Raw genomic sequence first — 23,151 nt, forward strand, 5'->3', positions numbered from 1 at the left:
TTAAATTTTAATTAATTCTTATAAAATTAGAGAGTATACCCCTTAACATTATGTCCCACTTAAGAAAAAAAAAAAAAACTAGCAACATAAAAATACTTATACTCACCTCTGGGGCAGATGCTCCTTCAGGGAATTATAATAGAAGAAAGGACACTGGCCAATACTCGCTAGTGCTGAGAAAAATGCTATCACTCTTGGAGGGAGATACTGGGTAGGCTGGATGCTTAAATGGCAAAGATCTTGAGTGATCATTAGTGTGTTTAAATTTGAGGTTATAATCATGTTTAGAATAGTTAATGCCTGCATGAAGTAAAAACTTCAAAAAGTACAAGAGGGTATTCAGTAAAAATGAATTCTCTCTCCCACTCCTGTCCCACAGCCACCCTTTTTATCTTCCTAGAAACAAATTTCTTAGGTTCTTTTCCCAACACATTCTGTGATTTCTTTTGGGTGCATCCAAGAGTTTTTCCTTTGCATCTAGGCAGTGAATACACACAGATGTATAGATACATATAAATGACAGTAGACCATGCAACTGTTCTGAATCATATTTTGCCTTCCAATGAAATATCTTGCAGATCTATTACTCCTGACTCATTTTTTAATTGCTACATAGCTTGAATTATGAATGAAAATAATATAAAATATGAAATGGAATATGAAATAAATGAAAATAACCATATGAAAATAACCATTTTAACCAGTTTCCTGTTAAAGGCATTTAAGTTGTTTTCAACCTTTTGTTATTATCAATATTCCCACAGTATTGGCACTGTACATAGGGCATCTCTTGCTTTTGTGATTATAACCATTACTTCTTTTTTTTAAGATTTATTTATTTATTTTAGAGAGAGAGAGTGATGGGGGAGGGACAGAGGGAGGGGAAGAGAATCCTCAAGCAGACTCCCCACTGAGCATGGAGCCCAAGGTGGGACTCGATGCCGGGCTCAATCCCAGGACCCCAAGATCATGGCCTGAGCCAAAATCAAGAGTTGGACACCCAATTGACTGAGCCACCTATGCGCCCCTAACCATTTTTATTTCCATACAAAGGTGGCATTGCTTGTTAAAAGGATATATGTATTTTATATTTTAATAGATACTATCAAATTGCTGATTATATATATATATACATAAGCCCATTTCATATATATATCTATATATATGAGCCTACTTCTTTGTATTTTAATAGATACTATCAAATTGCTGATCATATATATATATGAGCTTATTTATTTACACCCATGTCAATACCATTTGCTGACAAGCCCTTTGCAAATCTACTCTCCCCCCAAAATTGTAGTTTTATTTGAGGATATGGAGAAAAGGCAACCCTTGTACACTGTTGGTAGGAATGTAAATTGGTGCAGCCACTATGGAAAACAGTATGGAGTTTCCTCAAAAAATTAAAAATAGAATTACCATACAATCTAATAATTCCATGACTGGATATTTACCCAAAGAAAAGAAAAACACTAATTCCAAAATATATATGCACCCCTATGTTTATTGCAACAGTATTTACAATAGCCAAGACATGAAAGCAGTCCAAGTGTCTACTGATAGATGAATGGATAAAGAAGATTAGCTACACACACACACACACACACACACACACACACACACACTAGAATACTACTCAGCCATAAAAAAAAGAATGAGATTGCGCATTTGCAACAACGTGGAGGGACCTAGAGGATATTACGCTAAGTAAAGTAAGTCAGACTGAGAAAAACAAATACCATGTGATTTCACTCATATGTGGAATCTAAAAACATGAATAAACAAATAAACCAAAAGCAGAATCAGACTTACAAATACAGAGAACAAACTGATGGTTGCCAGAGGGGCAGGGGGTAGAGAGATTGGGCAAAATAGACGAAGGGAAGTGGGATGTATGGCTTCTGATTATGAAATGAATAAGTCATGGAAATAAAAGACATAGCAGAGGGAATATAGTCACTGGTATTGTAATGCATTGTATGGTGAGAGATGGGAACTACGCTTGTGGGGAGCACAGCATAGCATACGGAGTTGTCGAATCACTATGTTGTGTGCCTGAAACTAATGTAACATTGTATGTCAACTACACTCAAATTAAAAAATTATACTTTTAATTTTCATTTCTCTTATTATGAAGGCAGTTTTATATATTTACATGGTTTAGATACATTTATACTTTCATACCTGATTATAATCTTGGCCCATTTTTTGGTTAGGTTATTGGCTTTTTTCTGTTAGATGTTGACAAACTCAAAAATATTAACAAAACCATCCCTTTGTCTGTAATATGAATTGCAAATATTTCCCCCCTTTTCCCTTTGACCATGTTGTTGGTTTTTTTTTTAAGATCTTATTTATTTATTTGTCAGAGGGAGAGAGAGAGAGAGAGCACAAGCAGGGGGATCGGCAGGCAGAGGGAGAAGCAGACTCCCCACTGAGCAGGGAGCCTGATGCGGGACTTGAGCCCAGGACCCTGGGATCATGACCTGAACCAAAGGCACACGCTTAACTGACTGAGCCACGCAGCCATCCCTATTTCTTTGTTTTTGGTGCAGGGTGTTCCTTCAGAATTCTTTTTTTTTTTTTGAACTTACATCAATCTTATTTTATGGCCTCAGGATTTTTTAAATCATATTTAGAATTACATTTAAAAAACATCTCAGGGATGCCTGGGTGGCTTAGTCGGTTAAACGTCTGCCTTCGGCTCAGGTCATGATCCTGGGATCAAATGGGCTCCCTGCTCAGCGGAGAGTTTGCTTCTCCCTCTGCCTGCCCCTCCCCCTGCTTGTGCTCTTTCCCTCTCTCGCTCGCTCTGACAAATAAATAAATAAAATCTTTAAAAAAAATAAATAAAAATAGGGGCACCTGGGTGGCTCAGTCGCTGGGCGTCTGCCTTCAGCTGGGGTCATGATCCCAGGGTCCTGGGATCGAGCCCCGTATCGGGCTCCCTGCTCAGCGGGAGGCCTGCTTCTCCCTCCCCCACTTCCCCTGCTTGTGTTCCCTCTCTCGCTGTGTCTCTCTCTGTCAAATAAATAAAATCTAAAAAATAAATAAATAAATAAATAAATAAATAAATAAATAAATAAAAATAAAAAACATCTCACATCTTCTTCTACTACTCTTGTGGTTTTCTGTTTGTTTTTAACCTTGGATCCATTAGAACTTATCCTCACTTAAAGAGTCTAGTTTTATTTTTCTTTAAGATAACAGCTACCCTGTTATGCTAACAATATCCACATTTTTCCCCATTAATTTAAAATTCTATTTGATTCTTATATTACTTGGCTCTACTGCTGGGTTTTCTATTCTGTTCCATAGAACTCTTTGTCTAGTCTTAGGCCAGCATTATATTGTTTAAATTATTGTAGTATAAAATGTTTTAATATTCAGCAGGAAGCAAACACATTCTTTCGGGACATTTTTGCCTTTAGGTAATTAATACAGGAAAGTTAAGCTAATACATGTGTGTGAGAGATGAATATGACCGCAAGCAGCCTTTCTCCCTTAGGTTAAGAGATTGTATTCCCTCTGGAATTTCTCACTGAAAACGGGGCAACCAGCATCTCAAACCTATACATTTTTACTCCAAAGGAATTCTCTCTCTTTCTACTCTTGTCTTTCTAAGCCAACTTCAAGAATGAATGTGAAGATAAAAGCTAGGTAAGGAAATACTTGGCAAAGAATGGAAACCTATTTCCCTCCTCTTTCATGTGAATGGATTGACTTTTCAAAGTCATTCACAGGACTTACTTGCTTAGTAGGATGGAGGACGTTGTTGGAGGCAGAAATGGATGCAAATCAAATGTGCTCTTGACTCATGCACATCAGACCCGTACATTGAGTCAAGTCTTTCTCATCTATGAAGGCAGACACTTGACCCAATCACTGCTTTCTTGCCATTGTGTGTGCAGTGAATAAAATCTGTTCAAACCTGCGGTCTGTGAATTTATCTGCTGATACTCTTTTATGTAAATGGAATGAAAGCATTTGAAAATCAACGCAAGAATGTATACAGGAATAATTGCTTAAGTGGCCAAATTTGATTAGACTCAACCTTGTGCTTTGTATTATATTGTATGAAACATTTACCACATACTGCCCCCAGGCTTGAAAATAATGTAATTCTGGCCAAAATTATTATTTTCATGTGGTTATCATACTATTATTTTTTTTGAATGTAAGTTATAATGTCTGTAAATATCCCTAATGATCAGACTGACTAAACGTAATCAAATGTAAGCATTAACCTAACGGGCCACCAGTGTTATTGTGGTTTAGGACCCCTTCCTTTAAGTATTCCTGGGTCTGCCCCAGAGGGATTTCACATGTGCTCAAGAACAATCCCCCATCCCCATGCAGCCATGCTACCTTATGAGACTCAGCAGTACTTGCCCGTGGCCCCAGTTAGTCTACTGGGCAAAGAAGACAGTTTCCCATCTTTATTATTTTCTAGGTCCCTGGATTTACTCTGTGTTATTCCAGTGGGCTCCACAGCCCTCCTGCCCCTGTCTCAGCAACCGCTGCTTCTCCCACATTCTTCTGGTCTAGTGTTTGGTCTGAGCCCTTAGAATGCAAGAGTTTTGGGAACATCTGAGATGAAATAAGAAACAGTATCTCTTGGTTTTGACCTTTTACCCTATTAGTGGGCACCCTGAGAAAACTTGGTCTTCCATAGGTTTCATAGTTCCTTAAAACACTCTTCTTCCTTTTTACTTTACTTTTATAGTCTTTATTTTTTACTTTAACCTGTATCTCTCCGCAGAACCTAATCACACCTCTATAGAGTTAGCCAGGAGATAGATTAATGTAACAGAACAATGCTGTAATCACAGTCATACTTGCCTCCAGGAAAGAAAGGATGAGGCAGTAGGTCAAGTTCATGAAGCTAGATCCCTCTTCCCTCAGGATATGTCCTTACCTGGGAGCCTCTTCAGCTCCCCCTTCAAACAGACTTTTGTCAGGCCACCCAATAACTCATCAGCTTTGCCCAGATAGTTCTAAATTCCAGCATCAGACATAGTGCATTGTCTTTTCTAGGAGGCTATGCAGCTGACACAAAAAAGAACTTCCCAAGATTGTCTTAACAGTTTCCAAACACGGTCAGTTGTGCCTGAACCCCGAATACAAACAAAAGGTAGTTAGGGTTCTGGATATGCAGCCTGGTACAATCAAATAGAAAGAAAACAAGAAAGATAGGGGAAAAAATCCAAAATATGCTCTGAGGCTTTCCCCCTATTTGTAGTAGGATTTTGATGTGTAGAGATACTGGCCTTAATCTCAGATATGACAGAGGAAGAAGTTTCAAAGGAGAAAACCGGGACAGAATATACCAAAGGCATTTTGTTGTTTTAAAAGAGACAGTCTTCCCAGTGGCCCTCTGATCAGAAGTCGTATCTACCAGCCCCAAACAGATGTAAAAACAAAGCCTTCAAATCATGTAGATTGGCAAAACAGCAAGAGAAGATCATGAGTTTGTTGTTTGAAGAGAGACAGTCTTCCTCGTGGTGCCCTGATCAGAAGTAATATCTACCAGCCCCAAACAGGTTCTCTTTTATACTACCTTCAAATGCTATGGATTGGCAAAACAGCAGTAGAAGATCCTGAATGATAATCACACTGGAAAGTCAAATTATTAATGCAAAGCCACCTATGGCCATGGAAAGAATGTTCAGGTGTGGCTACTGATGAGTACAAACAAAGCAGCCAGGAGTGCTCGGCAGGATTAGCATATGAAAGATGACCCTGATGTCACAGACCCTATCCATGGCAATGCATTTACAGAAGCTGATCGGTGAATATAGTGACACTCTAGCTATGTGCTCAGGATGGAAGTGCTTCTTTAAAGAAACAGGAGAAATGTGAATTGGTTAACAAAACAGTGCTCTGCTAAGGCAAATGCAACATGCTGCAGAAAAAAATGTGCTCAAGGAAGAGAATAAATACAGTGTAATGCATGGTACTGTGTGAGCCCATTCCCCACTTGCCCTTTGCCTTTGTTATTGCCACACAGTGCTGGTGTTAAAGATGGGCCCTGTGAATTATGAGGCTCACTGGACACACTATGACACCATTCTTACATACCAACCTACACTGTAGTGGGGCTTCTTGTCTAGACATTCCCCACTTCATAACTATTCATACTTATACGTTCATCTATGACTCCTACTGTGCAAAGCCTCAGTCTCAGTGAACTCTCAGGCCCAAACACATGCCACGATGAAACCAGCCTCCCTCTCCTGATAATCTAGACCCTGATGTTAATCCTGAAACACCAGTCCAGACATACCTGCCCTCATGGTACTACCAAACACAGTAACTCTGGAAGGAGGCAGAAGAGGTTAGAAAGTGAAAATGAGGAAAGAGAAGTAGAGACACCAAAAAATGGAGACTAAAGGCCCTGGTGTAAGAAATTCTATGATATGGAGAGGAGTAGAGAGGAAGCCAATACAGAGGAAGCCTGGAGAAGGAGGACTCTGAAAGTTAAGATAGCATCCCAGAGAGAAATGATAAGAATGAAGAAATTCATAAAAATAGACACAGAAAGGACAGGAGACGCCTACAAGATGCGTCAATAGCACAAAACACTTGGTGACCAATGAGATGTGGTGTGAAAGATAAGATCAGTTGAAGGTAAGTCTCATCTTTAAACTTAGGCTCTCAGGTGGGTGGTAAGGCCATAAATGTGATGGGAAATTCAGAAAGAGATGCACGTATAAGGATGGAAATAAAGGGGCACTTGGGTGGCACAGTTGTTGAAGCAACCAACTCTTGGTTTCAGCTCAGGGTCCTGAGATCCAGCCCCACGTCAGGCTCTGCACTCAGCATGGAGTCTGCTTGAGATTTTCTCTCCCTCTCCCTCTGCCACTCCCCCTGCTTGCACTCTCTCTCTCTCTCTCTCTCTGAAATAAATAAATAAGTCCTTAAAAAAAAAAAAAGGATGGAAATAAAAATTTTAAAAAGATATTATCTGCATGACATGCATGTAAAAAGATTTTCTTTCTTCTGAGGCATAAGGGTAGATAAAATACAAAATACAAGGTAGAAAAAAATAAAATACAAGATGCACCATTAAAATTGAATTTCAGATAAACAACAAATAACTGTTTAGTATAAGTATGCCCCATGCAATATGTGGGGCATACATAAACTAAAAAATTCCTTGCTGCTTTCCTGAAATTCAGACTTAACTGGGCATTCTGTTTTTTGTTTTTGTTTTTTTTTTGCTAAATCTGCCAACTCCACTCAAGAGAGAAGGGGTTAAGATTAAAGATGTGTTATTCCAGTATGTATTAAAATTTATACAGAAAGACAAAGGAACTAGAACAGCTAAACACCACTGAAAAAAAGAATAAAGTGGAAAGAATCACACTACTCAGTTTCAAGACTTACTATATAGCGCAGTAATCAAGACCATGTGGTATTGGCAGAGTAATAGACACAGGTAGGTCAATGGAGCAAAATAGAGAACCCAGAATAGATCCACACAAATGTGTCCAATTGATGTTTGACAAGAGTAAAAAAGCAATCCAGTAGATGAAGGATTGTCTTTTCAACAAATGGTGCTACCACTATTGGACATCCATAGCAGCCCCCGCCAAGCTATCCTTGAATAAAACCTTACACCTCATACAAAAATTAACTCAAAGCTGGTCATAGATCTAAATGCAGAATGTAAAACTATAAAACTTTTAGAAGAGAACACAGGAGGAAATCTTTGCAATGGACTTAGGCAAAGAGCTCTTAGATACGACACCAAAAGCACTGTCCATAAAAAAAAATATTGATAAGTTGGATCCCATCAAAATTAAAAGAAAAAAACAAAGCATTTACTCTTTTTTTTTTAAAGATTTTATTTATTTATTCATGACAGACAGACACAGAGAGAGAGAGAGAGAGGCAGAGGGAGAAGCAGGCTCCCCGCAGAGCAGGGAGCCTGATGCGGGACTCGATCCCGGGACCCTGGGATCATGACCTGAGCCGAAGGCAGACACTTAACCATCTGAGCCACCCAGGCGCCCCAAGCATTTACTCTTAAAAGTCTATGTCAAGAAGTTGAAAAGGTAAGTCACCAACTGGGAGAAAATATTTGCAAATCACATATCCATCAGAAGACTCATGTCCAGAGTATACAAAGAACTACCTAAATCCAACAGTAAAAAAACAGATAAATTGAACAGTTCACCAAAGAAGATATATGGATGGCGAATGAACACATGCAAAGGTCTTCAATATTGCTAGGCATTAAGGAAAAGCCAGTTAAAAATACAGGATACCATGGCACATCTATAACATGGTAATTAAAATAGTGGTACCATCAAACGCTAGTGGAGATGTATAGAAACTGAATCACTCACACATTGCTGATGGGACCTAGCAATGTCATTGCTGGGCATTCATTCTAGAGAAGTGAAAACTTAGACTCACACGAAAACTATGCATGAATGATCATAGCAGCTTTTATTTGTAAGAGCTAAAATCTACCAAATGTCCTTCGATGGATAAATGATGAAGCAATCTGTGGTACATTCATACAGTGGACTACTATTCAGCAGTATAAGAGAAAAAAATAAAACTACTGACACACACAGCAACTTGGATGGATCGTAAAGATATTCTGCTAAGTGAAAAAGCCAATCGAAAAAAGTTGCATACTGTACAATTCCATTTATATGGAATCTGTTAAATGACAAAATTATACCAATGGAGGGTAGACATGTGATTGCCAAAGGTTAGGGAAGAGTAGGGAGAGTGTGAGTATAAAGAGGCAGCAGAAGAGAGTTCTTTGTGATGAAGGAATATTTCTGCATCTTAATTATAATGGCAGTCATATGAATCCATATATGTGATAAAATATGATAAAATTATACACAAAGACATGCAAAAAAAAAAAAAATGAGTGCATGAAAAAGGTGGTGAAGTCCCAGTAAGATATATAGTCTAATTAATCATTTGTGTCATTCATTTTCCTGGTTTTGATAATGCACTAAAATTATGTAAGATGAGGCCAATGGAGAAGCTGGGTGATGGGTACGTGGAACTTCTCTATCTTTGCAATTTCTTGTAAGTCCATAATTATTTTTTTAAAGATTTTTTTAAGTTGTGTTAGTCAGATAGAAGTGAGAGCACTAAGAGTGGATGAACTTATTCCAGGAGAGTGGTGTTTATGATGAGAAGAGTTCTGTGAACAGACTCCTGGCCGACAATACACAGAGCCAGCAAAAATATCACAGAGGAAGAAGTCCCATCAGAGGAGAGTGGGAGTCATGGCATGAAAGCCAAAGGAAAATAGATTTTCACACGCACGCACACGAGTGCGCTCACACACACACAGGGGCAATCAACAGTGTTGAGAAGCCTGGTGTTGCAAATGAACACTGAACTAGGAGTAGAGGGACAAAAGGCAACAGAAGCAGCTAGTGAACTCTTCCAGGAAATTCAACAGGCGAGAGAAAGAAAAAGACACACCTACAGAGTCAGTGGACATGAAGAAAGATTAAACTTGACTTCGGGAGGAGAAAGATGGAATACTTAAAACTGAGGAGTCCTGTAGAGAGGAAAAGAGTTTGCCTATTCAAGAAAAGGAGGAAAATAAATGACGGAGAGCACACCCAAGAAGGGCCAAGGAGGTGGGACCAAGTGCTCAGATCAAAGGATCAGCCTCCTGGAAACAAAGTCTGGTTCTAGTTCACAGGGACGTATGACTAAAGGAGACCAAATCAGAGACACAGATATTTGAATTTTGAAAATCATCACAGCAGGAAGCGTTGCTAGTAGGTTTTACAATTAATAACATACTTTACAAAACAATACAAACCTAGATTTCATGAATCAGAACTAAAACTGGCCATTAGAATTATGTTTTGCCTGAAGGCATGCAATTCTTATTTAGGAATCTGGTGAAGGCAGTTCCCTCATGATGACACGGGCTTGTTGAACATGTGCTGATTTATAATCCTAAAACAAAATAATGCTATGAACAATTTTGCTTTCCTCTATGTGCTTCGTTAGTCTGAAATTTTTGAATACTTCTATACATAAGAATGTTAAGGTAAAACTCATTTTATATGTAAATCACATTAAAAATAAATAGATTATGTATTAAAGTCTCAGAAAGCTCAGAATCAGTTTTTTCTAAGGGAGTTATTTAACACTAAGACTTGTTCAGTAATTAAGTGATGATAAGTTGCACTTACATATGATGGCAAACTTTTTGACATTACTCTTGTTTGAAATACTCCATTGGTCACCTACGCTCTGACATGCCTTAGAGACCAATGACAGTGATGAAACAAAATAGTCTCTAGGGACCAGAAACCGTGTTGTAGGTTGAAGCATCTGAAAGTCATCAAAGGAATGTAGAACAGCTAACAATATTTTACTGATGAAAGGGAAGAAACGTGAATAAGTGGTGAAGGGGAGGCTTTCTTACTTTCATTTGTTTGGATCATAGCTTTGAACCACATTTTCTTTGAATCCACATTTTCTGCCTAACTGCATCTGGCACCAAAGGTATCAGGGTCAAGTGGGCTATGGTAGCAAATACACAGACATGAGAGTTCTAGAAGGATACCCACTAGATTAATGACCATGTTCATCTCTGAGAAAAGATATACATTTCTTTTTTTTTTTTTTTTAGAGAGAGAGAAAGAGCTCAGGAGTGGGGGTGGGGGAGGGCATGGGAAGAGGCAGAGGGAGAGGGAGAGAGAGAATCTTAAGCAGCCTCCATGCCCAGTGCACAGACCCAGTGATGCTCGATCTCATGACCCTGAGATCATGACCTGAGTCAAAATCAAGAGTCGAACGCTTAACCCACTGAGCCACCCAGGCACTCCAAGATATAAATTTCTATAAATTTCTAATCAGTTTAGCTTTTTCTCTAATAAGCATGTGTTCATGTTTACTTGTATAATTAAATACAGTTGACTCTCAAGCAACATGGGTTTCAATTACACAGGTCCACTTACATGTGGATTCTTTTTGATAAATACAGTACAGAACTGTAAACGTATTTTCCTTATGATTTTCTTAATAACAAATTCTTTTCCCTAGCTTACTTTGTTGTAAGAATATAGTAAATAATACATATAACATACAAAATACATGTTAATCAACTGTTTATGCTATCAGTAAGGCTTCCAGTCAACAGTAGGCTAGTAGTAGTTAAGTTTTTGAGGAGTCAAAAGTTATGTGTAAATTTTTGACTGTGTGAAGGTCGGCACTCCTAACCCCTGCCTTGTTCAAGGGTCAACTATAAATAGATGTATAAAATAAAATAAAATTCTAATGAAAACATTTCATATATTCATAGGTCCTCACCTCAGCATTATAGTAATGACTAAGTGAAGCAAAACACAATGTGTTTTGAGCAAACTCAACGCATGTTAGCTATCATTATTATTCTGTTTCGCCAAGATACTGCAAACGATTCTCTGAATGGACCACAGCAGATAAAAGATGTCTGCAAATTAACATTCTTCCCATTGAGAAGTAGAGCCTATTTCCACTGTTGTTGAACCTGTTGAACCTGACCTGGTCCATGGCCACTTTGACCAATAGAATATGATGAAAACAATGTCATCCTGGTTCTCATGCCAGCTTTTAAGAGGATCGACATCCTTTTTTGCAGTCTCAGAAGCCCTGAGTCACTAAATAAGAAGATCACCTACCTTTAGGCCACCACACTATGAAAAACCCTGGAGGATAAGACACCATGTGGCGAGAAAAACAGAGCAAGTCTCCCCAAGCACCAGCCACATGAATGAGGATGCCATCTTGAAAATGATACCTGGTAAAATGGATACAAAGTAGTCAACTGAACATTATCAGACCTACAAAACTGTGAGTAAAACTAAAACGATTTTTAAACCTCTTAGATTTGAAGTCGTTTGTTACACAGCTACAGATAACCACAACAGCATCTTTAATGTCTTCCTCTCTGCATTTTCCAATTTTCTACAGTAATCGTGAAATTCCTTGGCATACAAATAAATTCTAAACTGCAGAAATTCTTTTAGTTTAAATGAAAATTCGGAGAGAAGATGGAGTAGGTTCCAATGGAAAAGCACTCCACAAAAACAACTAATTAAGGTTGGCTCTGACTATATATGTTAAATGACCCCTCATGTAGCTGTGGAAGCAATGAGATTTCGAGAGCTAAAAGTTTGTTCAAGGGGGAAACTCTCGATGTTGAGCTAATGAGCTGCAATTGTCTGTCCCCTGAGGAAACTGTTGACATTCAGCATATGCTAGGGGCTGACAGTCCAGGCTTGGCCCAGATAGAGGGTCACTGCTTGGGGACAGTGAAATCAGCAGAGCTTTTGGTGGTGCTACGGGAAAGCAGTAATAGAACTGGAGGCTTTGAAGGACCTCAACACACAGCTACGTTCCCCCTCAAGCCATCTGCCAAATGTTGAAGTAGACAGAGTAGGGTTGGTTGCTTTATAGCTATACTGAAAATTTCTGAAAAACAGAGGAAAATTTTAAGCAGTTTTCTGGTATACAGAAGAAGAAAGCTCACCAAGGTGACAGAGCTCAGATACACACCAGCTGAAAACCCTGGGGGAGACCAGAAACAGACTATCTGTGGCTGCATTTCCCCTGGAGGTCTTTCTCAATTCTGGGCATAGGACAGAATCTGAGACTCAAAAACAGAGAAATGGTGGTGGTCTCAGTAAACCTAAAGTAAAAGAAATTGAAGACTAGATAATTCCAAGTAAAAGGCTAAATTTATCAGGGTGGTTAAAAATAAAATGCAAGCCACATGCTGCTTATAAGAAACGTGCCTTAAATATGAGGACAACAAAATGGTAAGCCAAAATGGAAAAATACACCATGCATATGCTAGCCAAAAGAAAGCTGGAGCAACCATACCAATGCAGACAGAGTTGACAATAGGCAAGAAGAATAACTAAAGAAACAGAATATTTCACGATGATTCACCATGTGCCCAGTACAACAGGAAGATGATAATTCAAAATCTGTATGTTCACGATAAAATATCTTCAAAATACAATATAAAGCAGGGGTGCCTAGGTGGCTCAGTCAGTTAAGCATCCGACTAGTGATTTCAGCTCAGGTTATGATCTCATGGGTTGTGAGATTAATCCCAACAGCGGGCTCCGTGCTCAGTAGGGAGTCTGCTTGGGATTTTCTCTCCTTCTGCCCCTCCCCCCACTCACCTTCCCGCTCTCCCTCTCTCTCTAAAATAAATAAATGAAATCTTTAAAATAAATAAATATATATATTTAAATATATATTATATATATATATGTATATATTAAATTCTGTTTAGATTCCCCTGTCAGAACCATACAAACTCAGCAACAACAACAAAAAATCATGCCTTCCCTTTCTTTCAAAGAAAGGCCCAATAAAAATTGAAGAAAGTAAATTCCATACCAACTTCCATCCAGGTTTCGTCCTTGCAATAAGCCCTGACTTCCTCTCTTTGATTTATGGGCACATCGGTTTCTCTCAGGAATCTTTAAGGGACAGTTAGTTGGCCCAAATTCAAGTCAGTCACACTGCTTGCCAAATAAAAACAGTCTCCAGTGTGTCTTCTCATGTTCTGATGCATATCTTCTTTTGAATATGATTCTTCAAGTCCTGGAAAAATGCCCATCCCTTGTGTACTGTCTAGTTACTCTTCACCCCTAAAAGATCCTTGGTTTGCCAATTAAATCAGTTAATTTCTAGGCCAATTAAATTAGATCAATCTGTCAGTTTTCTTAAATTAATCAAATAGGTTGTTGAGTATCATGTAGGACCAACATGGAATAGGATAAACCCAAAATTTTAGGCCCATAAGTAGGAAGTAGCTGAAGAAATCAACCATCAGAATATATCTTCCTATAAAACAATAAAATGCTATGAAGAAGGACTAAATCAGAGACAACTGATGCTTTTTCCTCAATTTCTGGTGCCTCTCCCCACCATAAATATTTGGGATTATACGAAATACTTCAGTATAAACAGAAATTCCTCAAGGAACAGTGGCATATTCCCTTTTATAAGTTCCCCACATAAAAATACTAAAGAATTAAACTGCCCATAAAGTGAACTGTGAAACTTATCAATCACAAAGCCGCAGTCAACTATTCATCAACATTTTTAAAGGATTTATAGAAGTGGATACTTCTCAGACTTAGAAAGCTCTCATGTTTGCTTGGAGAAAACTTCAGAATTCTCTTTGCATTATGGTTTAATAATCCCTCTCCCACCCCCTCTGCTTGTGTTCCCTCTCTCACTGTGACTCTCTCGGTCAAATAAATAAAATCTTTAAAAAAAAAAAAAAGAGAGAAGGAAGAAAACAATAGGAAGTCTCTTTGAATAAGATCCCTATTAATATTTCCACCACAACCTCATTTTATTTATTTAAAAAAAAAAAAATTTTTTTTTTTTTAAGATTTTATCCATTTGCGAGAGAGAGAATGAGAGAGAACACATGAGAGGGGATAGGGTCAGAGGGAGAAGCAGACTCCCCGCCGAGCAGGGAGCCCGATGTGGGACTCGATCCCAGGACTCCAGGATCATGACCCAAGCCAAAGGCAGTTGCCCAACCAACTGAGCCACCCAGGCGCCCCACAACCTCATTTTAAGTCTGAGTCTTTTTTTTTTTCCATTTATTCATCTCATGGTCAAATCAAATAACCATAAGAGTTTTATATACTCATCATTGTACAACGCAACTAATTATTAAACTAGAGAATAAAAAGGAACAGATTTTTGACCAACAAAAAAACCATGACACTCGGGCATTGCTTAATCATATCCGTGACAGAATCCTTCTCTTCCCCCACCCACCACCCACCACCAAACCATTCTACATACTGTGCTGGCTCAAGAAAACAAGGGGATAAAAAAGCTCTTTCTGTCAGGATGTGAGATAACTTAGGACTCACAGTGATCAGTGATAATATATCGCCTTGAATGTTAAGGGAGGCCCATGACAGAGATGAAGCAAACAATGTATTTCATAAAGCTGCAAAGGCGTAAATTAAGACTTCAGGTAATAGGGACAATAAAAGTCATCATGCAGGTCTGAAATGTAAGCGTGATGGTTCTTACAAAATGCGCTGTAATAGCCAGCAGGGTAGTGACAGATGATGCACCACTCGTGCCCAGCATGGCAGGCAGAGGGCACCTCGCCCACCACACTCCTCGCTACAGCCAGGTAAAAGGCATGTTCCTACCACGTCCCGTAAATTAGTTTAATAGACTATGGTCTGCAGTGTCCTTGCTGGAGGGGGCTAGGAAGCATGGTGGAGTGCTACTCACCACTTTGCTGAACTGTTATTGATCTAGGGTAAATGTTCGCTCGCTCATGTGTGAAGTGAAGTGCAAACCTTTGTTCAATTCTGAGCAGATTTTTCAACTCATTACTCCATACTTCCCCAGCTGCAAAAGGCAGGGGTGACTGTGTTTTTGGCTATTTCGTTGTAACAGCAGGATTTGCAGGGTTGTCTTCCCATGCTGCGGAAAGGACAGACCCGTGGATCACCTTCCTCTGACAGATCTAGGGTCTGTCTGTGCTGCTTCATTCTCAGAGAGAGTCACAGAAAATGAGAACTTGGAACATGAGCTTCTCCTTTTATGCTCATTTGCTGCTTATGGTATTGGCGAGTACTCAGACATCATACATGATCCTCAGAGATGCTTTTCAGAGACAAACAACATACACACACACACACACACACACACGATAAATAGATAGATAGATAGATAGATAGATAGATAGATAGATAGATAGATAGACAGATAGATAGACAGACAGACAGACAGACAGATAGATAGATAGATAGAACCTTACAGAGAAAGATTATACATATAGAGATATGTCTGCAGATATAGATTACTACACAGCTGTAAAATTACTCACTATTCCTTTATAATCAGAACCCTGAACTATATCTAACTTAATTCATCCACCAAGTTGCCATCCATTTTTTAAAAATTATTCACATCAATACTCAGTTTCCTCTGATCTGGTCTTAAGAATAGTAGGATCCTAATAATGGTATGGTTTCAGGGACACAGAGGAGGTGCTCACCTCACTCCTTCCAAAATTCCTCCAGCCAAATGACTGATTCTTGAAATGCCACAATTAGTAATAATTGATTCATTTAATGTCTATTTCCCCATGGTATGTAAATTTCAAAATAAGTAACAGTTAAGCCTTACCGGTCATTTTCAACTTAAGATAAACAGGTTGATAAAAATGCATTCTTGACATTAAGGAGGGCACGTGATGTAAGGAGCACTGGGTGTTATATAAGACTGATGAATCACTGATCTCTACCTATGAAACCAATAATACATTATATGTTAATTAATTGAGTTTAAAAGGAAAAGAAAAAAAAATGCATTCTTGAGCACAGGTACAAAGCAGGGCATAGAAAGGTTATATGTAACATACTGCTTGGAGGACACTAGTTTTGGGGAGGAGCAGAAATACCTAAAGGGGAGAGTATTTTTGTAGGTGGAAGAAATAATGGTAGGGGAATGTGCATCTCATGGATTCTGAACACAGTTTCTCCATGATCCCAGGTCCCCTTTTGCAGACCCAATCATTTATTCCCTGGTTAACGCTGTGTATTAAGAGCATCTCTGAAGATTCTGGCAGGCCTCACAGGCGGCTAAGAGAACTAACTTAAGGAATGAGTTTGCTGGATTTCCTCAACTTTTAGCAAGACTGTGCCCAAAGCTAGAGCTCAACAGGAGGAAATTTTATATGTATATGTTAACATATATATATATGCATGCATATGTATATAAATACATGATATATATTATATAAAATATATCTATAATATAATGTATTATATAAGTATAATATAATGTTATATATAATGACAGATCATATTTCTATTTCTACCTAATAACACTAACAGGTGAAACCTACAAGGTACACATCCATAGTTCCTCCTCCCAAATCCTCAGAGACAGACATGTTTCAGCATTCTGAATTACTTGGGGATTTTGAAAACATAATATGGCATGGATATCAGAAATGCATCACACCACCACCAATAGGGTGACTATTCATTATCAAACAGTATAATTTCTACCATGAAACATACAAATGTTCACACAAATTTGGTTTTACAAATTAAAAAAAAAATGATAAATATCCTTACAAGAATTCAGGTCTGATTTTACCACCAAATAAGTTTGCCATAATTCTATGAAAAAAAAAAAGTTTTGTTGTGTAACGATCAAGGATAATTGATAAATGTTTCTCTCATCAATTTTGGACTGAGATGATCAAGAATTCTTCTATAGCACTTTTTAGTAGCACAGTCCCTAGTTTATAATGTGTGTGTCAAAAGTACCCATCAAGGGAGGAGGTGGTGTGAATGGATGATGTTCAAGTAAGTACTGTAAGCCTCATTCAAAGTCTTGTAGCCAAGTGCTCCCAAAGCCAGAGTGAAGGAGGCTGGGTAGACAGCTTTTCCTCCACTGCTCTTTTCTGATCAGTATCTCTACCAGAGCTGCACTGCCCCTGAGTTAAGATACCATCATCATTCAAGTGTGGTTGAGTGAGGAGGCTTAAAAGGGAACGATGGACAGCACCAGCTTGCCACCTTCTGTTTCCACGCTAATTGCCTTCAGGATCCTGACTCTTTTACGTCGAGATATAATTTTCTTCCTCCCTGCTGTGCACAGACATCATCATCTTTTAAGTCCCTGGGCACAGGAGCTTATGAAGAGAGTAAAAGAGCTGCCCACATTCCTTCGATTCCAGCCTTTTGTTCAGAATATCTATTCCCATTTCATCTGACTGGTGGTGGAGGTAGTGTGTGCACCCATCCTCCACATCCTCCAGCCACACATCCTTAATTTCCTTCTTGATGTTTCTCCTTGGATAATGCACCCTCACTTTAAACTATAGCTGTGCTGATAATGTTCTCCCTGAAATGTGCTGCCCTCTGGACTGCTCTCTCCCACAGCCAACTGGGCTTGAAACCCTGGAGACATCAATGATGCCTACTTTGTCTCCAAAACAGGGGGCAGTGAGCAAGGCCCACCAGTTCTGTATTTGGAAAACACCTCCCTGCTTTACCAACCAATTCATATCCTTCTCCATCTGTGCCTGATCAGTTGCACCCCATTGTGTCTTCACCAGGCCAAATAACACACCAGAGTCAAATGAATCTTACTGGAGTAACTTTCCATTTAACTTTGCTCCATTTAGAATATTTCCAAGATTAGAATATATTTATATTCCTATGGATAGTTTATATATATATGTATATATAAAGAATATATATATATTCTTTAATCTGCTTTCGGAGCCCCTATAATACAAACGCAATTTGCTTTTCCACTTTCATCTTTCAACCCTCTGTTACAACTTTTCGACAGATACACTAGCCTTGACATATCATATGAACTTGTCAGCATCTTTCCCATCCCTTGCACATTTCCATGCTGTTCACTTGGTTCAACCCTGACTCCACTCAATCATCAAAGCCCAAGCGTTACATGTCCAGTAGGGGTTCTCTTACCATCTACAGCCATAATAATTGTGGAGCAGACTACCTGTCATCCTCCAATATCCATTCTCCCCTTCCTTCCCGTGACAACAGAACTCCCTGTTTCTAGCTGAGCACATGAATACCCAGGTGAAAGACTACACTGTCCAACCTCCCTTGCAGGTAGGTGTGACGTGGGACTAAGATGTGACAGGTGGAATGTGAATGGAAATGATGTATTTAACTTCTGTGTCACACACTCTTGAGGAGGGGCATACCCTTTTGGACCACATGGACTAGAGCAAAACCATTAGAATGGCAGAGCATGAAAAGAGATGACCAAACAGCTGATGACTTTACAGAGCAGAGTTGCCATTGGAGCTTATATAAGAGATCTAAATTCTATCTTGCTTCCGCCATTATTGTTTTAGACCTCTATTACAGCAGCCAAATCTGTCTCCTAACTAATCTTACATCATTTATTATTTGTATGACTCAACTGCTTATATTCCTATAGTCATCCTAAAATTAGTAGTTATCTCTGTGCTTATATCCATCTCCTTCGCCCAGTGTGAAGAGGGACAAGGAACTTTTCTACACACAACGAACTCCAATACAGCACTTCTTCACACCCTGGTCAAGCACAGGACACTAAGAATTTAATGAATACAATCATACTCTATTTATCCATGATCAATGGAGAATGAACTCTTTTGTGTAAGCACATTCACAAAATAAAATAAAAATATACTTTAAATCTCAAAAATATTTAAAGAAACTTCTCTTGCATAAAACATCTGAAAATATATTTCACTCTTTGCTGGCATATTTACACAGAAGGTAATAAATGTAACTCTGTTGATGCTTAATGTCTCAAGATCATAATTGTCAATGTTCATTTTGTATTATTCTCTATATATCTCAATAACAACTAAAGGATATATTCCCAAATATAAAGTACCAGGGAAGCCTTTGGAGAAGACTTTTATAATACCTTTTTTATGGGTATAAAACTAATACCTATTTATTGCAGAGTATTTAGAACACGTAGAAAGCCTATGGAAAACAGCCTGAATTCTTAATTTGTATTAGCAATATTTTTCTTGTTTATTACCAGAAGAGTATGAGTCGTTTTCCTCCATTTCCCTCATGCCATTAGTGTGTTGTTGTTTCTAATATTCTGTGAACTAGAATATCAGATGTTCAAGTGTCCTGGAACTATGTAAAGATCTGTGGGAGAACTAAAATGTTCTGCTCTAAGCAAAAAGAACAAGTTTCTGGTATGAACCCAGTACTTCACCCCTGACTTTGGGGTAGTGGATATTAAGTCAGTCTTATAATATTTTCCTGGAGAGGAAGCTGTGAGTTGGGGAGGAGCTGGGAGTACTAAGATTGCTGAACTCTGGGTTCCTTCATACTCCTCGGGTACTAAGAATTCTAAACCAGCCAGGCTAATAGTTATAGGGACAGAGGTAAAAATTTTATGAATCACCAAGTGTAATAGTGAGACATGTGGCTTACACTCACACCACTTGGGTCATGCTTCTACATATTTTTGACGTGGAGATATAGAACACACATTGGTCATTGGTGCAATGTACTTGACTGGTCATCTTAATCACCTGCCTGCCTCCTGAGTCTCCGGGTTAGTGGGCTAGTGTCTCCTGCTAGCATAGGGGCACAAGGGCAAGAACACCCAAATGTTAAACCCATGCATAGCCACTGTGAAAAAAATCAAAGTTTGGAAATTACAGTGGGTGATTGTGCAAACTTTATCTGCTAAAATCAAGATGCAGCCTGTTTACTAGATTAAATGAGCACATGCCCTGGAACATGGTAGACAGTGATTGATTTAGAAGGGATATAGATAAAGGGACAATGATACGTGATTATGGTCTTATGTCAAGGTTGATCAGTTCTCTGGCTTTATGTCATAATTCAGTTTGCAAAAACTTCAACCACCTCATTTCTCATACAATATTATATCGCTCCACCATATGGATAGCATCACATTGATAGGACTTGGAGAGCATGCAGCAACAAACACTCTAGATATCTTGGATTGACACTTAGGTTCTGGAATCCAAGACATAATTTGAAAGAAAAGTCAAGGCCTGCCATCACTGAAGCTCCGATGTATCCAGAAGTGACATATTTTACTGTCTACTTCTAAATGGCACAGAAATGTAAGGCCCTCTTTGGGTTTTAGGAACAACATAAGCCAGAGTCAAGGACGCTGTTTGATACTGTTTTCTGAGTAACCAGGAGAGCTGTGAATATGGAGAATATCCTATATGAAGAGAAATCTATCTAGGGCACGTAGGTTTGCCAGTTGCTCCTTATGACCAGAGAGCCCCGCTGTGCTTAAAGTCTCTGAGGCAGACAGGAATACTGCATGGAGTCAGTTGCACAACTGGATAGGGGAATCACAGCAGTGACACCTGGGTTTTGAACCAGTTACACATTTACGAGCAAATCATTTTTAAAAATGCCTGGCTGCTCATAGTTCTACTACGGAGTGAACACATGCCCACAGGACATGAACAAGCGGTAGCTGATGATCTGCACCACTCCTAATGAACTTGGTATCGTCTGATGCTTCAATCCACAAAACTTTGAACGCCCAGCAGTTTCTCATTACCAAGTAGAAGTAACAGGCACAAGGTGGGGCCTGAGAAGGTCATGAAGGCATAAATGTTTTGCATAACAGATGGATCCATTTCCCATTGTGCCTGTCACACAGCCATCTTTCCCCAAATCCACACACAGGGCCTTGGGGGAAACTCTATGACTGGGAAGAAAATCATTCAAGCCTTGTTTGCAGATGGCACTTTATTAAATGTTGGCATCAGCTGGATATACATTCTTGCAGTAATTATAGCCCCACTCACGGATCGTCTTGAATGATAGTGAAAAAGGGAGAAATCCCAGTGGACAGAATTCATTTTTAAATCAACCTTATTAAGGTATAATTCGCATGCAATAAATCCCACAGATTTTAAGTATACAGGTTGATGAGTTTTAACAAATGTCCATGTTAACCAACATCTCAATCAAGATACATAACATGCCTATATTCCAAAGAAGTTCTTTGTACTTCATAGCCCATCTCCCCAAGACCACTCCCTACCACAAGGAACCACTACTGTGACTTCTATTACTTTAGATTAGTTTTGCTTGTTCTAGCACTTCACATAAATGAAATCATACGGTATACCTTCTTTTCTGTCTGGTTTTATGCCAACATAACATCTGTGTTGTTCGTCTATGTTGCTGTATGAATCAGCAGTTCATTCATTTGTGTTACTCAGTAGTATTTCATAGCATGCATACATCATAATTTGTTTATGTCTTCCCTATCAATGGACATTGGGTTGTTTCCAGTTTTTGGCTATTATGAATAAAGTTACTCAGAACACTCATGCACAAATCATTGCATTGGCATGTGCTTCCAGATGTCTTGGGTAGATACTTAGGAGTGGAATTATTGGGCCATTTTGTAAGCGTATGTTTAACATAGTGAGAAATGAGGGGGCTAATCTTTGAGCAGTAGAGTTTTTGGTTGACTTTGCCTGAAAGGAGATGTGGCCTGAGGCAGAGAGCTATAGCAATAATTGGAGATATAGTGGCTAATAGGTTGCCTATAAATAGCCAAAGGCCTTTCAAAAACAAGATAGAAAATGGATTAAAGAAGATTTGGAGAAGTAGATGGAAAAGCCTATATGTGAGACTACCGATGCTTAGACGTTAATCACTCTTCAAACCCCTCACTAAGCAGGATGCTCCCGGTAAACACGTAGATGTGAGATGACCTTTGTATGGCTATCCCAGTGCTTGCTAAATGTGTTACGAAGTAGCCATGTTGGGGGCGCCTGGGTGGCTCAGTTGGTTAAGCGACTGCCTTCGGCTCAGGTCATGATCCTGGAGTCCCTGGATCGAGTCCCGCATTGGGCTCCCTGCTCGGCGGGGAGTCTGCTTCTCCCTCTGACCCTCCCCCCTCTCATGCTCTCTCTCACTCTCTCTCTCTCAAATAAATAAAATCTTAAAAAAAAAACAAAAAACAAAGTAGCCATGTTGGCAAGTCAGAGTTCATGTATAGGATTAGCATTGGGACTTTCCCTCACAAAACTAGACCTGGCTAATGTACGTCTCATACGCCAGGAGCAGAGAAAAACATGAGCCATAGGCGTCTGTCAGGGGACCTACGTAGCCAAGTCGATTACACTGAACCCTTTCTATTATGGGGGGGTAGCAATTTTCCCTCTTGAGAATGATTCTTGTTCTGAACTGTGAATAGCAGCAGCATTCATGAACTTACTAAATGGTATTTCAAAAACCATTTTCCTTTTGGACAAAGAACAATTTACCCATTTTACTGGAAGAAATGAGGGGATCAGCAGATACTCATTGATCCTTCCATGCTCAACATCACCCAGAGGCAGGCAGACAGTATCTTATAAATTTGGGCAATACTCTTACATGGTGGTAAATATGCTCTGAATTATTGTCAAATGTATGTTCTGGATCTCATACCCATAAAACATAGGACCATGATTGCTATGGGCTGAATTTTGTCCACCAAAATTCATATATTGAAGTTCTAACCCCCTGTACCTCAGATTGCAACTGTATTTGGAAGTAGGGCCTTAAAGAAGTATTAAGGTAAAATATAGTC

General features: G+C 39.0%; 1 long non-coding RNA gene across 17 annotated transcripts in view; it reads right to left on the reverse strand.

Moving 5' to 3' along the window:
• The window catches only part of LOC123855860 (uncharacterized), a 456,844-nt gene that overhangs the window by 158,807 nt on the left and 274,886 nt on the right, over nucleotides 1-23,151 (reverse strand). For 4 of the 17 annotated variants that reach the window (XR_010412974.1, XR_010412977.1, XR_010412968.1 and 1 more), the window contains one exon: nucleotides 11,670-11,788. The exons of the other annotated variants lie outside the window; for them this stretch is intronic. This is a non-coding gene — a long non-coding RNA (uncharacterized LOC123855860). The remainder of the gene's footprint in view (nucleotides 1-11,669; nucleotides 11,789-23,151) is intronic. 17 annotated transcript variants of the gene reach the window in all.

This window comes from Mirounga angustirostris, unplaced genomic scaffold (assembly GCF_029215605.1).
Source record: "Mirounga angustirostris isolate CCGP_5_RB_7025 unplaced genomic scaffold, mMirAng1.0.hap1 SCAF_7, whole genome shotgun sequence".
Taxonomy (NCBI): Eukaryota; Metazoa; Chordata; class Mammalia; order Carnivora; family Phocidae; genus Mirounga; species Mirounga angustirostris.